At 37.7% G+C, this 17,705-nt stretch overlaps 1 long non-coding RNA gene across 1 annotated transcript; it reads right to left on the reverse strand.

The window, feature by feature from the left end:
- Positions 1–2,098: 2,098 nt before the first annotated feature.
- On the reverse strand, positions 2,099–12,578 carry LOC125618564. The gene is made up of 3 exons (XR_007349903.1): positions 12,450–12,578; positions 3,062–3,213; positions 2,099–2,932 (listed from the first exon to the last, which is right to left on the reverse strand). It is a non-coding gene; the product is annotated as an uncharacterized LOC125618564 (long non-coding RNA).
- Between the last annotated feature and the right edge of the window lie 5,127 nt (positions 12,579–17,705).

The following is a 17,705-nucleotide window of genomic DNA, read 5'->3' on the forward strand; positions in this document are numbered from 1 at the left end:
TCTGAGCTGTTGAGCTTAGTGCCATGTCCTGTCACCTAGGACTGGGGAGGGAGTGCAAGGAGAGCTGTGCCAATAAGCAGTGACACAGCTTCAAAGAAAAAGACATAAGCAAAGAAAAAGTCTCCAAGACTAAACCTGGTGTCCTCAAAACTGACTCGCCAGCCTTCATTATGAGAGTCATCAGCCTCCGAGTTGCAGTGGGAGGATTCCCCACCATCTGTCCATCACTTGGGAGTCTCTGCTCTGCAAGGGAGGGAGGAAACAGAGAAGTCAACACAAGCCCTTCTCTGATCGTGGCAATGACAGCTTCATCATATTTGTAAAGAGCTTTGAGAGCATTGAGGAAATCAGACTTTCCCCTGTGTGGCAGATGGATCCTGTTTCAGAACTTGACAATTCTAAATCTAACTTCACACAGGACTTGCAGAGCGAATAACATGTGGGAGGCCATGTCTAATGTCTCCCTCGATGCAGTCTCTTTAATTCGTCCTCACTCATTCAGACACCCACTAGCCCATGCAAGCACACTCTTACATTCACAAAATTAGCTCAGGAAACTCTATCCTCAATCTCCTTCCCCACACCACCGCCCTGCTTATCCCCCAAATGCTACTGTTTGTGTCCCAAGGCAGCCAATGTAGCCTGGCCCCATGGACTTAAGGTTTGCCAGGCTGCAGTGTGAGGAGGAAGAGTGCAATGATAGTGCAAGTCCTTTGTGGTCCATCCTGTTCTGTGATTCTGTGACCCAATGACCCGAAGGAAACAGTACCAAACTAGAGGAAGCTGTCATGTATGGCCATGCTGCAGGTGACATTCTATTTCTACCAACCTGAATTTTGGTTTTCTTTTCTCACTATCTTTACTTCTTTCTCCCTTTTTCCCCTGAAAAAAGGGATTTTTCAGAGGAAATCCCTTCTGTTAGACATGCTGGTCAAACTAAGGCTGAAGAAATGGCCCCTGAGATGGCTTCTAAAGGGTGGTGCTGATGGCCACTGCCCAGTGAGCTCTTCCTGTGTGCCAGTCTTTGCTCTGTGTGCTTTACACTTATTGACTAGGATAAGCCTCATCACAACCCCAGGGTCAGTTTCTAAATAACATTCTGCATTGCCAATGTCATGTCTTTTGAAGTTTTTTTTATGCCCTGGGTATAAAATGTTATACTCAAGTGGCACTTTATTTTAAGACTTAAGTCTAACCCTTTAGAACTTAGTAAGGTGTAGTGTCTTTAAGAGTGCGATCTCTGAAACCAACATTGCCTACCTGGGTATGAATCTCAGTTCAAACTATTTACAGTTCATGACCCGAAGATAAAATAATATTCACCAACATGGTTATTAGGAAATGAGGAAACTTAAGTTTCCACAACTAGCAGAAAAGTTTAAGTCCTAGCAGAGTCATCCTCGTGTCTCTGTTTTGCAAAGGGATCATTGGTGCTAGCCTGGTCTTTGCAGTCATGTTTATATCCAGTTGGGATGTCCGTACTGAAAATCTATTTTATCTCCGTCTAAAGCCAAAGAGAAATAAAATGCAACTAATCTGCTAGAGCATGTTCCTAGTACTTCTGTGTTTGTTTTTTCCCTGGTACTGGAAATTGAACCAATAAGGGCTTTGCACACACAAAGCAAGTGCACTACCACTGAACTATACCCTGAGCCTTGTACTTCTATTTTTATTGACTAGAAAACAGAATCAACCAATATTGACTGGATAAACTGCTGTGTGCTAGGCACCATCCTAGGGATTGAGAATGTACAGATGAATAACACAGAGCCTTTCCTACAAATGGCTCATGTTCAATTGAAGGAAAAGAGCTAGACACAAAGAAGCTAAATGAAGTGAATGACAATATAACATTTCTGAAGTGTAATTGATTTATTTTTCTAGCATCGTTATTTCTCTCCTTTTATCTTCATTCGAGCAGAGAGGACAATCCATACCCACCACCACAGGAGAAGACTGTGACAGCCTCAATGTATGAAAATCTAAGCCTGAATAATGGAGGTCTAATTTAATTTTTTAAGGAATGAGAGGGAGGAGACCTGTACCAAATCATTGACAGTATAATTGGAGACAAGTTCCAGACCCACAGAAGCATTTATTCACTTGAAATTCATTTATTCAACTCATGATTGTTAAGTAACTATCATGTTCCAGATACAATTTTAGGCATTGGAGATATAACAGTGGACATAGTAAATTTTCTGTTCCTCAAGATGCTTATATTTTCATGTACAAGAGACAAAAAAATAGGCAGCTCAACAAATGTGGGGCATTAGATGGTGATAAGTGCTATAGACAGATGTAAAGCAGGGTAAATGCATGGTGCAGGAGGTGGTGCTGGAGGTAGAATGGAGAGGAGGTTGCTATTTTATATGAAATGATCCAATGACAGCCTCTTTAGTTAAGTGACTGAAAGAGATAAGAGAACCAACATGATTTTCTGGAGAAAGAGCATTTCATGCAGGGAGAATAACAATTCAAAGGCCCTGAGGCAGAGATGTACTTCATATTTCCGTACGTGGATGGAGCAACTGAAGATGAGAGAGTTAAGAGATGAGATCATAAATAAATGGAAGTCCACCTTACTTAAGGCTTTAGAGACCATTGAAAAGAAGGCTGTTCTTTCCAGTGAGTGAGACAGGAAGTCATTGGAGTGTTTTATGCAGAGAAGTAACATGATTTGACTTTTGTTTTAAAAGGACATTCTTGTTCCTGGGTCAGGAATTGGGAGTAGGTAAAAAGAGAAGCAAGGAGAGGCATTTAAACATTGTTAGGATAATCCCAGGAAGAATAGTGGTTGCTCAGACCAAAGGAGCAGCAGAGGTAGAAATGAGAAGTGGTTAGATTCATGTAGAGATCACAAGATCTGCTGATGGGCAAAATGCGGTGAGTCAAAGAGAGCTGTCAGTCTGGTCCAGTCCAGCAGCCAGATCTGCAGATTGAACAAGTGGAGGCCAAGACTTTAGGGTAGATGAAACCCTGCCCTCGACCATCCCAACCCACTCATTACAGTGTGGTGAGAAAACAGATCCAGGGAGATGAAGGAGCTGCCCCTGCTTACATGGGAAATTAGAGACCGGAGTGAGCTTTCCTAAGTCTCAGTCCACTGCCCTTTTCTCTTCCCTCTTCAACATCATGGAGTTGATTTCTTTGCTTTGGAGAAGTTGTCCGAGGCTGCTCTCACTGAAGTTCTGGCTGATGAGAAATGGATAACTGCAAAAGAGATTAAGAAATAGAAAAACAACTAATTTGTGTTTTTAACATGATATCTTCATCTATTTTTAAAAAATATATTTCATCTTAGAATAGTTTTCGATTTATGGAAAAATACAGAGGTCTGTACACCCCACACCTGGTTTCCCCCAGTATTAGCATCTTCCATTAGTATGGTATATTTGTTACAATCAATAAACCATTATTGATATGCTATTAACTAAAGTTTGCATTTCATTAAAGTTTTACTCACTTTTTTACCCCTAATGTCCTTTTCCTATCCCACCTAGGACACCACACAAAACTCAGTCATCATGTCTCTTAGGCTCGTCTCAGCTGTGACAGTTTCTCACACTCTTCTTTTTGATGACTTTGATGGTTTTGAGGATTAGTGTTGGGTATTTGGTCAAAGAAGCTAAATGAAGTGAATGACAGTACAACATTTCTGAAGTGTAACTGATTTATTTTTCTAGCAACTGGAAATTGGTCTGATGTTTTTCTTATAATTAGAGGCATTTTTTTTTAGTAGGAAAAGCACATAGGTGAAGTACACACATCATATCAGGTGTATACACAAGCAATATAATTTATTACCATTGATGTTAGGCTTGATCACCTGACTGAGGTTGTACTTTTCAAATATCTACATTGTAAAGTTTCCTTTATTCTCTTTTTCCATACTACATTCTTTGGAAGGAAGTAACTAAGAGCAGCTCATATTTAAGGAGTATGAGGTTATGTTCTACCTCTTTGAGGATGGAGTGTGTGTGTGTGTGTGTGTGTGTGCATGTGTATTGTGTATGCATGCATGTATATGTATATATATATATGTGTGTGTGTGTGTGTGTGTGTGTGTGTATAATTTGGAATTATATTCATTTGTCCCCCCAACTTATTTATTTATTCAGTCACTTATTTTTATTAATGTGGAGGGCAGGCACCAATAACATCTACTACACTTGACAAAGAAAATAAATAACAGGGGCTGGGGTTGTAGCCCAGTGGTAGAGTACTTGCTTTGCACGTGTGAGGCATTGGGTTTGATCCTCAGCACCACATGAAAATTAATTAATTTGAGTTTAAAAAAAAGAAAAATAAAATAGATGATTGGATGGTTGGATAAATGAAGGCTTTATTGACAATAGAGATTGTAACAGTAAGCATTGTCCACACAAAAACTTGTACAGAAATGTCCAAAGCAGTATTGTCTATAATAGACAAAAAATTGGAAACAACTCAAATATACATCAGGTGGTGAACAGATAAATTGTAGTATACCTTTTCAATGGGAATAGTATTTGGCCATGGAAATAATGAAGTACTTACACATGCTACAACAACACAGATGAACCTTGAAAGCATGTCCAGAGAAAGAAACCAGTCACAAAAGACCCCAGATATTATGTTTTCATTTTATATGAAGTATCCATAAGATAGACAGAAAGTAGATTAGTGCTTATTTAGAGATGGGAAATGGCAGGTTGTTTGAGATTGGGAACTAGGGGTTATTTCATGGTCATGGTTATATAGGATTGGGAAATTCAGTATGAAGTTTCCTTATTGTGAGTTAGCATCTGCATATCAGAGAAAACATTTGGCCTCTGGTTTTGGGGGATTGGCTTATTTCACTTAACATGATATTCTCCAGCTCCATGCATTTACCAGCAAATGCCATAATTTCATTCTTTTTTAAGGCTGAGTATATTCCACTGTATATATTTACCACATTTTCTTTATCCATTCATCTGTTGAAGGGCACCTAGGTTGGTTCCATAGTTTAGCTATTGTTAGTTGAGTTGCTATAAATATAGATGTGCCTGCATCTCTGTAATATGCTGATGCTAACTCACAATAAGGGTGGGGGAGCTAAGGAAGAATAAAGTTGCTTCAGATTAGGTAGAGAAAATGAAGGGAGGGGAGAGGGTATGGGGGTAGGAAGGGCAGTAGAATGAATCAGGCATTATTGCCCTATGTACATATATGACTGCCCTACTGGTGAGATTCTACATCATGTACAACCAGAAGAATGAGAACTTATACTCCATTTATGTATGACGTATCATGGTGCATTCTGCTGTCATGTATAATTAATGGAAACAAATAAATAAGTAAAAGATTCATTTTTACTGTAGATCTTAGAAAAAGTATGGAGTTTCCTTTTGAAGTGAAGAAAATGTTCTAAAATGGACTGTGGTGATAGTTGTATATATCTGTGATTTTACTAAGAATCATTGGATTGTGCACTTGAAATTAGTGAATTGCACATTATATGAATTATATATCAATAAAGCTATTTTAAAACAGCATGCAAGTTGAGAAATATAATTTGGCGTCTCTTACTCTAACATTAGACCAGTTTGTACTTTACTGTGGATGCCTGGTTTCTTTGATGTGGAAATGAGTAGAAACACAGGGCACTTCAACATGTTGGACAACAATTCAAAACCACTCACATTCAGTTCTAGAAAATATCACAATGGTTTTGAGGATTCTCCTTTCTAATTATGTTTTGCCTAGGTGATGATAAAAAAAATTTACCTCCCTTGAATTCATAAAAAGAGACACACAGGGAGAAACAGGCAAGACGTTTTCTAAATGGAAAGTCAACACAAGATGAAATGTGCTTCAAGTACTCCACGAAGAGGAAGAGCCACGTGTGAATAGTGGATATGACACCAAAAGCTCTGTCCCTGTCTCCATTGCCAATTCAATAATGAGAACAAGGTTTTGAGAAAAATAAAAAGTTTAGTGATTTGCTAGCAAAGGAGAAACACAGGGCTTATTAAAGGGGAATACAAGGGCTGGGACCCAAATATTATCAGTAGGTACAGTCAATTAGCGTCCATCGGGTGTCCTTGAGAGAGCTGTTGATCCAGCTCTCAAGTCTGTAGTCTTTTTTTTTTTATTTTATTTTATTTTTTTTTATTCTTGTGGGCAGTGAAGGACATCATAGCTTAGGCTTGGACAAGAAAAATGTTAGTCTTGTTTTCCCTCCACTAGGGAGGGAGAGGGAGAAGGAGAAAAGTGGGGAGGCAAATGTCAGTCACTTGTGGTTAAACAGCAAGCTTTGTACTCACGGCATAAAGTAAATGCCGTAGTAGGAAGCTGAACATATACAGGCATGCATGTACCCAGCATGCCAGGCAATGTTTATTCCTACAACTCAACTGCCTCTCTCTCCTCCCTCTGTCTTCCTTCATTAGCTTGATTACCACCTCAGTTATGAATGTAAGACCCCACACTATTCAGCCTAAGGCACAAGGAAATGGGCTATTTCAACATTGAATGGAGCCAGATAGACAGAAGGGGAACTGCAGCTCTAAGCGTACGAACTTGAGCTTTTTTGGCAGATTCTGACCAGCAAATACATAACACTCTTACTGAGCAGAAATTAGCTCGGCATTTGTCTGTGGAATTGGCCCAGGGCAATCATTTATTTCCATGTTCCATCTGCAGCCCTGCCATCCCTTTAAAACTGGGTTGGCATCCCCACCCCCAGAAACACGTTGTCAGGGAAGACTCAAGGAGTTGTCTCCAGTGTTTGTCACGACCTGGCAGCCTGCTCTCCCCTCAAGGTAGGACTTACCTAAAAACAGCAGCGAGTGTTCTGCTGGGTGAAGGGAAACTGCTCTGCTGACTGAGTCTAGCAAGTGGGTGGTAGAGGTGTGCCAAAGGAAATGTTCTCCCTCTGATGAAATCATATGCCACAGCCATAGGAAGAGAGAGGAAAAGCTGGCTCCGGTGTCAACAGGAGGGGCTGATTTGTGTTAGGGCCCTTGAGAAAGGGGACAAGGAAATCTTCCAGACCCAACAGATCGTTTTATTATTCTATGAAAAGACCAGCAGCTGTTGGAGGCCGATTCTCTGTTCCATGTTGGACTGTCTATCCTGGGACTGACACGGGGAAGATACATGGAAGGCAGAGTTGTGAGGAGGAGTTAGGGAAGGAATAGTTCAAGGCCAGTCTCCTCTGGTCCTCTGGACTGCTGTTCCCACTTGCGTCTGCATCCTAGCCAGTGTCTGGAGAATTTGCTTCCCATCTCTCCCAATCCTCTCTTTTTAATCTACTCTTCCTAATGCTTTAGCAACATTCAGATTTTCCAAGTCAGTCCTCATTTCCAATCATCTTCCTATGAAGCCATAAACAATCAAAATTTTTGGATATGCTTTTTATTAACCATACGACATCTCTTAAACCATTTCTTGCGTCTCTAAATGGATTATGTCTTCATCAGTTTGGACTGCTGTGACAAATTGCCATGGAACCAGTTGGCTTAAACAGCAAACATTTATTTCTCAGGGTTCTGGAAGCTGGAAGTCAAGATCAGGGTGCCAGCATAGTAAAGACTTCTCCCTGATTATGTCCTCACATGACCTTTTCATGGTGCCTTCGTGCACAGAGAAAGTGATCTCCTGTCTCTTCCTAGTTTTCTGGGGGTACTGATTCTATCATGGAAGCTATATACTCACAGCTTGCATCTAAACCTAATTAACCTTCCAAAGGCACAACCTCCAACCATGACATTAGGGATTAAGGCTTCAGCAGATAAATTTGAAATAGGACACAAACATTCAGTCTATAGCAGATCACAAGCCACCCTTTGAAATCTCCAAGGTCATCCAAAATTCATATGTTGAAACTTAATCACCAGCGCAATGGTAACAAGAGGTGGGCCCTTCAGGAGGTGAGTAAGTAAAGAGGGCAGAGCCTTTGTGAATGGGACTAGTGTGTTTGTTCTCTTCAGCTCTTCAGTCATGTGAGGACTTGGGATTCGTCCCTTTTTCCTTTGCCTTCCCCTAAGTGAGAAAGCAGCCACAGCACCTTCTGCCACCTAAGAATTCATCAAATAGGCCCTCACCAAACACCAAAGGCTGGCACCTCAATCTGGGACTCCCCAGCCTCCAGAACTCTCAAGTAAATCTTAATTGCTTAAAAATTACCCAGTTCATGGTATTTTGTTAAAGTAGCACAATGGAATAAGACAGTAGTTGTACAACCTAATGTACCTCTGCTTGGAGGACCTGGTTCTAGACAGAGTGAGGAGAAGAGCACATGAATGTTTTTCCTCTCCTAGAAATTCTCCCTTTTTTTTCTTGGTATCATAGCAGTCTATCAGCTTGCTAATCAAAGGCCATTCACATTCTGAATCATTGATGGGAGTGGTAGGGCAGGATAAAGAAAAGCACAAATAATAGCATCAGAGTAGCAGGATTGCTTATATTGGCACATTCAACAAAAATATAATTTGTGCAAACTCTGGAAGGATATTCTTCCTGCCATTCATCACACCCCAAGGTATTTGACCAAGGCTCCTAGGAAAACTCTCAGGAGAAATTCCTACTTGAACTTATCCCTCCTATTCCCTTCCCATAAACCCAATACTCAACACCAACCACAACATTAAATGGCACTTTCTAGGAGCTTTGCAGATGTTTCTGCTCACTCACCCTAGGAAATACACTTGCCAGGTACTGTGGTCTTACCAAAACAATGTCTTCTTATAGAATTTTCCATTGATAATGAAAACATTAGTCTAACAGACAAAACAAGCAAAAACTCCACAGGGTTACATCATCCTTAGTTACCTTTTTAAAAAATTTTCTTTAATTTGTTCTAATTAGTTATGCATGAGAGTAGAATGCATTTTGATGCATCATACATAAATGGAGTACAACTTCTCTTTCTTCTTGTTGTACAATGATGTAGAGTTGCACAGTTCATGTAATCATATATGCATATTGGGTAATGATGTCCTATTCATTCTACTATCATTCCTACACCCATGTCCCCTCCCCTCCTTTCACTCCTTTCTGTCTAGTACAAAATATCTCTATTCTTCCACCATCCTTATTGTGAATTAGCATCCATATATCAGAGAGAACATTTGACTTTTGGTTCTTTGGGATTGGCTTATTTCGCTTAGCATAATATTCTCCAGTTCCACCCATTTATTGGCAAATGCCATAATTTCATTCTTCTCTAAGGCTGAATAATATTCCTTTGTGTATAAGTACCACATTTTCTTTATCCATTCATCTGTTGAAGGGCACCTAGGTTGGTTCCATAGTTTAGCTATTGTAAATTGAGCTGCTATAAACATTGATATGGCTGCATCACTGTAGTATGCTGATTTTAAGTCCTTTGGGTATAAATCTAGGAGTGGGATGACTGTGTCAAATGGTGGTTCCATTCCAAGTTTTCTGAGAAATCTCCATACTGCTTTCTAGAGTGATTACACCAATTTGCAGTCCCACCAGCAATGTGTAAGTGTACCTTTCCCTGCACAGCCTCACCAATATTTATTGTTGCTTGTATTCTTGATGGTTATCATTCTGACTGGAGTAAGATGGAATCTCAGGGTAATTTAGATTTACATTTCTCTAATTGCTTAAGATGTTGAACATTTTTTCATATATTTGTTTTTCTTCTTCTATGAAGTATCTATTCAGTTCCTCTACCCATTTATTGATTGGGTTATTTGGGGTTTTGGTGTTAAGTTTTTTGAGTTCTCTGTATATCCTGGAGATTAATGTTCTATCTGAGGTATGTGTGGTAAAGATTTTTCCCATTCTGTAGGCTCTCTCTTCATGTTATTGATTGTTTCCTTTTCTGTGAAGAAGCTTTTTAGTTTGATTCCATCCCATTAGTTGATTCTTGATTTTCCTTTTGGGTTTTAGGAGTCTTGTTAAGGAAGTCAGTTCCTAAGCTGACATGGTGGAAATTTGGGCCTAATTTTTCTTCTATTGGTGCACTGTCTCTGTTCTAGTGCCTAAGTCTTTGATCCACTTTGAGTTAATTTTTGTTAAGGGTGATAGATAGGGGTTTAATTTCATTTTGCTACATATGGACTTCCAGTTTTCCCAGTACCATTTGTTGAAGAGGCTATCTTTTCTTTTCTCCAATGTATGTGTTCGGCACCTTTGTCTAATATGAGATAACTGTATTTATGTGGGTTTGTCTCTGTGTCTTCCATTCTGTCTCATTGGTCTATGTATCTGTTTTGGTGCCAATACCATGCCTTTTTTGTTACTATGGCTCTGTAGTATAATTTAACTTTTGGTACTGTGATATTTCCTGCTTTATTTTTCTGGCTAAAGATTTCTTTGGCTGTTTTGGATCTCGAATTTTTCCAAATGAATTTCATGATTGCCTTTTCTATTTCTGTGAAGAATGTCATTGGAATTTAATAGGAATTGCATTAAATCTGTCTGACCTAGCTACTTTTTGGCAATCCACAGGTTAACACACCACTTCCTTCTCTCCCCTCTTTATAGAAGTTCTCCAAATTCCCTAGCAGATATTCAAGTCCTTATCCCTGGCCTCTAATTACATTTCTAGCCATTCTTCCTAATAATAAGGGCTGTCACTCAGCTGGTGGCTCAGGACTTCCTGAGCATGCTCACTTTTTTCTCACTGCCCTGACTTCATGTACCCAGCTTCCTCTTTCCATTACAAATGCCTTTCTCACAAGCTCCCTCTGTTGAAATCCTACTGTCCCTCAAAATCCAATTCAAATATCACCTTCATGATGAAGTCTTTTCGATCTACACCTCTTAACTTTTTCCCCTCTCGTAACAAAACTTTTTATTCTGTGACCACACCTATATACCTGATCATCAAACTTTTCCTAATAGTTATCGACAGTTTATCAGTAAGTCTTTCTCCTATTCAAAACATGCACGTTAAGGGACTTTGTTTGACCATCTTTATAATTACCATGGCATCTGGAAAATTGCCTTGACTATTTAAAATGTGATAAACTGATAATTTGCAGTACTGGACCTTCAGGTTTCATGAATATTTAATGCAAAAGGACTGAAATATAATTTATACAAAATAACTGCTTGTGTTTCAGACCAACTGAGTCAGGCTTTGAAAAATAGTAGTAAGGCTATATTTTTACATGATTGTCCTATTGGAGAAAACAGGATTAGAGCATACTTTGGTGGGTGGAGTTGGAAGCTTCTACAAAAAGAGATAAATGTACAGGTTGTTTAATAGAGCAATCCTCTGTTAGGGAACAAAGACTCAGAAGTAGTTTTAGTCTGTCTTGAAGGGAAACCCTTTTCCTCTTAGGAGAGAGTAAGGGTCAAAGATATGGAGATGCCAATAACAATTCCAGAGGTGGGAGGGTAGCTCCCCTTGGCCACATGGATGTTAGCTATGTGTGAGGCAGAGAGAAGTACTGAGACAGGACCCCCAGACATCCTGGCCTTGTGCAATTATCCATTATCCCCAAACTTCAATAAATCATCAACATCTATAGAAATCTGCTATGCCCTGTAAACTCTAGGGGAAAGCCAATTTCATCTTTGAGAGGAAGAGAACAGAAGGCAAGCAATGCCCTTGTCCCTGCATTCAGAAGAGCTGTCACAATGGTGGTAATATATATTATCATTATAGATTTACATTTCTATAATGTATATAATATATATAATATCTGGAATGTACCCTGAAGACCCATGTGTTAAAAGCTTGATGCCAGCTTGGTGCTATTGGGAGGTAGTAGGGATGGTGGAAGGTCTTTGGGTCATTAAGGGTATGTGCCTCCAAGGGGATATTGGGACTCCATCCACTTCTCTTTTTGCTTCCCAGCCATGAGGTGAGTAGTTTTGCTTCACCACATGCTCCTGCCATGATTCATGTCTCATCATAGACCTGAAAACAATGGGACCAACTGATCTTGGACAGAGACCTTCCAAATTTTGAGCCAAAATAAACCTTTTCTCTTTACAAATCAGCTTATCTTAGGTATCTGTAACAGTGATGGAAAGGGGACTAACACAGTTGGGAACTCAGCATAGAAGTGATCAACAGGAGGTATGGGAAGCTGAAGGAGTCAGAGTACACACTGATAATCTGGTACTTAAAAGAATGTGATATTAAGTCTTTGCAATTATTCACTTTTTAATTAACAAGTGCCTTGAGCTATTTTCAATATGGTTGGTAACTATAATTTGTTCAACCTGTTGAAAGCACACCAGAAGTTAGCACAAGTCACAAAGATACCAATAAACACTACAAAAATGCCCAAGATGGTTTGAACACTTTTCTTTAAGGAACATGTTACTTTAAAAAATGCCTATCAAGAGCCCCACTGAGCCAGCACGGAGCACAGGCAGGCCCAGGTCAGGCCCACCAACACCTGCAGAGTCCGCACTAGGTGGGAGCTGCATCTTTGAACACATTACCCAACACCACTGCAGGCCCCCGCACTTGACCTGAGACTCCATACCTGAAAGTAGTCACCTCCATCTTGGGACACTGTCATTGCCATCTTTAGTTCTGGCAACTCCCAGGTTGGAACTCTGGCTGGGCAGGAGAGGTATTGGAACCCTGCAGGGACACTAAAAGCTTAAACATAAAAAATAGCAAAACTGAAGATCCTCAGTGCTAGAAGGAAAGACACACAAACAGCATGAAAAAAAAAAGTGCCCAAACAAAGCAAAATATTTCATTATTAGAATCCATGGCTAACACAACAGAAGAAATGACAGAGAAGGAGTTCAGGATGTACATAATTAAAATTTTTCTGTGAATTAAAGGATGATGTAAGACAACAAATACAGGCAGCAAAAGATCATTTCAATAAAGAGCTACATAAGCAAATATAGGAAGCAAAAGAAGGAGTTGGAGGTTCTGGGGAAAAAAAAGAACAAACTGAAATTCTTGAAATGAAAGAAACAATAAGCCAAATTAAAAGCTCAATAGAAAGCATAACCAACAGATTAGACCAGTTGGAAGACAGGACCTCAGACAATGAAGACAAAATTATATAATCTTGAAAAGAATGTAGATCACACAGCGAAGATGCTGAGAAACTATGAGCAAAACATTCAAGAAATATAGGATACATAAAGAGACCAAATTAAAGAGTTATTGGAATAGAGGAAGGCTTAGAGTTCCAAACCAAAGGAATGAGCAATCTGTTCAATAAAATAATATCAGAAAAAATTCCAAACATGAAGAATGAATTTGAAAACCAAATAGAAGAGGCCTACCGGACGCCAAATGTACAAAATCACAACAGATCCACACCAAGGCACATTATAATGAAAATGCCTAACATACAGAATAAGGAGAGAATCTTAAAAGCCACGAGAGAAAGGAATCAGATTACAAATATAGGGGGAAACCAATTAGTATATTCACAGATTTTTCAACACAGGCTCTGAAAGCTAGAAGACCCTGGAACAACATATATCAAGCTCTGAAAGAAAACAGATGTCAACCAAGAACCTTATATCCAGCAAAATTAATCTTTAGATTTGATGATGAATAAAAACCTTCCATTGATAAATAAAAGTTAAAAGAATTTACAGCTAGAAAGCTGTCACTACAGAACATCCTCGGCAAAATATTCCACGAGGAGGAAATGAAAAACAACAATGAAAATCAGCAGAGGAAAGTATTACACTAAAGGAAAAACCAATCAAAGGAGAAATCAAGTCAGTTTAATATAAAAAATAAACAAGAATAGTTGGAAATATAAATCATGTCTCAATAATAACCCTGAATGTTAATGGCCTAAACTCACCAGTCAAAAGACACAGACTGGCAGACTGGATTTAATAAAAAGATCCAACAATATGCTGCCTCCAACAGACTCATATCATAGGGAAAGACATCCACAAACTGAAAGTGCAAGGTTGGAAAAAACATTATTCACATGGACTGCTGAAAGAAGCAGAGATTTCCATCCTCATATCAATAAAGCAGACTTCAAGTCAAAGTTAATCAAAAGGGATAAAGAAGGACATTTCACATTGCTCAAGGGAACAATACATCAATAAGATATAATAATTATAATAAATATTTATGCCCCAAACAATAGAGCATCCACGTTCATCAAACAAACTCTTGTCAAATTTCAGAGTCAAATAGACCACAACACAGTAATTTTGGGTGAGTTTAACACATCTCTTTTACGACTAGATAGATCTTCCAAACAAAAGCTGAACAAAAAAACTGTAGAACTCAATAAAACAATCAATAACTTAGACTTAATTGACAAATGTAGAATATTTTATCCATCAATGAGTGAATGCACTTTCTTCTCAGCAGCACATGGATCCTTCTCTAAAATAGACCATATGCTATGACACAAAGCAACTCTTAGCAAATACAAAAAAGTAGAGATACTACCCTGCATTCTATCAGGTCATGATGGAATGAAATTAGAAATCAGTGATAAAATAAAAAATAAAAGCTACTCCAACAGCTGGAGACTAAATAACATGCTACTGAATGAACAATGAGTAGTAAAAGACATCAAGGAGGAGATTAAAAGATTCTTACAGGTGAATGAGAACACAGATACAACATATCAAAATCTCTGGGACACTATGAAGGCAGTACTAAGAGGAAAGTTCACTGCAGTTTATTCCTTAAAACAAGAAAAGTCAACAAATAAATGACCTAACATTATATCTCAGAAGATCAGGAGAGACAAAAGATCAGGAGAGGGAAAACTTAAATTACTAACATCATGATGAAAAAGGAAATATCACAACAGACACTACAGAAATACAGAAGATAATTAAAAAATTATTTGAAAATTTGTACCAATAAAATAGAAAATACCAAAGGCATTGACAAATCTAGAGTCACAAGATTTGCCCAAACTGAACCAGGATGATATACATGATTTAAACAGAACAATTTAAAGCAATAAAATAGAAGATGCCATTAGAAGCCTACCAACCAAGAAAAGTTCAGGACTCGATGGATACATAGCTGAGTTCTACAAGACCTTTAAAGAAGAACTAATACCAATACTCTTCAATTTATTTCATGATATAGAAAAAGAGGGAACCCTTCCAAACTCATTTTTTGAGGCCAATATCACCCCGATTCCAAAACCAGACAAAGACACATCAAAGAAAGAAAACTTCAGACCAATATCTCTAATGAACATAGATGCAAAAATTCTCAATAAAATTCTGTCAAATCGAATACAAAAACATATCAAAAAGATTGTGCACCACCATCATCAAGTGGGGCTCATCCCAGGGATGCAAGGTTGGTTCAACATACGGAAATCAATAAATGTAATTCATCACATCANTCAATAAATGGGCTAAGTAACTAAACAGATAATTCTCAGAAGAACATATACAATTGATCAACAAATACATGAAAAAATGATCAACATCTCTAGCAATTAGAGAAATGCAAATCAAAACTATTCTAAGATTTTATCTCACTTCCAGTCAGAATGGCCGCTATTAAGAGTACAAACAACAATAAGTGTTGGTGAGGATGTGCAAATTGGTCCCACATTGCTGATGGGACTGCAAATTGGTGCAACCAGTCTGGAAAGCAGTATGGAGATTCCTCGGAAAACTGGGAATGGAACCACCATTTAACCCAGCTATCCCACTCCTGGGTTTATACCCAAAGGATTTAAAAACAGCGTACTCAGGGACACAGCCACATCAATGTGTATAGCAGCACAATTTACAATAGCTAAATTGGGGCTCCAACCTTCAGTAGATGAATGGATAAAGAAAATGTAGTATATATACCCAATGGAATATTACTCAGCATTAAAAGAGAATAAAATCATGTCATTTGCAGGTAAATGGATGGAGTTGGAGAATATAATGCTAAGTGAAGTAAGCCAATCCCCCATAAAAACAAATACCCAATGTTTTCTCTGATATAAGGATGGGGATTCATTTGGGTATGGGGGGAGTATAGGAGGAATAGACAAACTTTAGATAGGGCAAAGGGGAAGGAGGGGAAAGGGGAGTATGGGGATAGGAAAGACGGTGAAATGAGAGAACATCATTACCCTAAGTACATGTATGAAAACACAAATGGTATGACTCTACTTTGTGGTCAACCACAGACATGAAAAACTGCTCTATTTGTGTAATGTAAATTGAATTGCATTCTGTCGTCACATATAACTAATTAGAATAAATAAAATAAAAATAAATATGAAAGATGTGTTGGCAAGGATGTGGAGAAAATAAAATCCTGGTCTATTATTTCCTGGGAATGTAAATCAACATAGTTATTTAAAAAAATAATATGAATGTTCATTTTTTTTTTTAAAAAAAAAAGCATTACCAGCAATCCAATAAGATTTAGAAATCCTACTTCTATATGATTATAATATATATACATATATATATATATATATATATATTCAAAAGAAAGTGAAATTAGTATCTTGAGAGATCAGAACTTCCATATTCACTGCAGAACTATTCATAATAGATAATGGAAATAAGCAAGAAGCTCATTGAAGAATTAATGGATAAAAATCTGGTATTCACACACAAAGCAATACTATTCAGTCTTAAGAAGGAAATTCTGTCATGTGTCAAAACACGGATGGATATAGAGGATATTACATTAGATGAAATAATCCAGGCATAGAAAGACACACTACAGGGCTGGGATTGTAGCTCAGCAGTAGAGCGCTTGGCTAGCACGGGTGGGACCCGGATTCGATTCTCAGCACCATATAAAAAAAAAAAAGGCATTGTGTGGTGTCCATCTACAAAAAAGATTCATATTTAAAAAAAAAGAAAGACACACTACATGATCCCTTATATGTATAATTAAAAAAAAAAATTCATAATAGTAGACAGTAGAATGGTGGTTACCAGAAACTAAGGAGCAGGAGATAGTGCAGGGAGAAAGGAGAGATGATAGTCAAAAAGTAATAATTTTAATTGAGGAAGAACAACTTCTGGTTTTCTATTAGCACAGCAAAATAACTATAGTTAATAATAATGTATATTTCAAAAATTTGCTAAAAGAAAGGATTTTTAATGTTCTCTTCATGAATAAATAAGTACACAGGCAATGTCTATGTTAATTAGCCTAATTTGATATTTGATCATTTTACAATGTATACATATGTAAAAATATTCACATTGTACCCCATAAATATATGTAATTATTATTTCGATAAAAAGTAAATTTTAAATGGTAAAAGAATATTGTGGTAATACGTCATTAAGAATTTCCAATGCTATTATCTCAAATAATTAAATTTACTATATGAAACTCAATTTCAATAGAAATTGACTTAATCCTTTGCACATTTTTGAGATGTTTTAAAAATTATATTAATTAAGTCATATTTCTATAGTTAAACTGGCCACCAAAGCTAATACATTTTTGTATACAATAGAATGAATACATTTAAAACATTTTTAAAATAAACTTTGAAAAAATGCATATCAAATTAGATTTAGATAAATGCTTATAAGGTATGTATAAAAGAATAAATCACATTAATTTCTGATATTTACATGTTCAAAGATGGATTTTTTGGGAAGTAAAGTCCAGACTGTTTCACAGATTAGGCACTATTAGATTTCTCTTATCCTTGGACCATTTCTGAAAGTATCTAAAACATTTGACAACACTGAGTAAGAATTTACTGAGTAACTACTATGAACTCTGGTCACATGTTGTGAGACCACTTAGATTATTAAAATACTGTCCCTATTTCAAGGATCTCATAGTT

This window comes from Marmota marmota, unplaced genomic scaffold, assembly GCF_001458135.2.
Source record: "Marmota marmota marmota unplaced genomic scaffold, marMar, whole genome shotgun sequence".
NCBI lineage: Eukaryota > Metazoa > Chordata > Mammalia > Rodentia > Sciuridae > Marmota > Marmota marmota.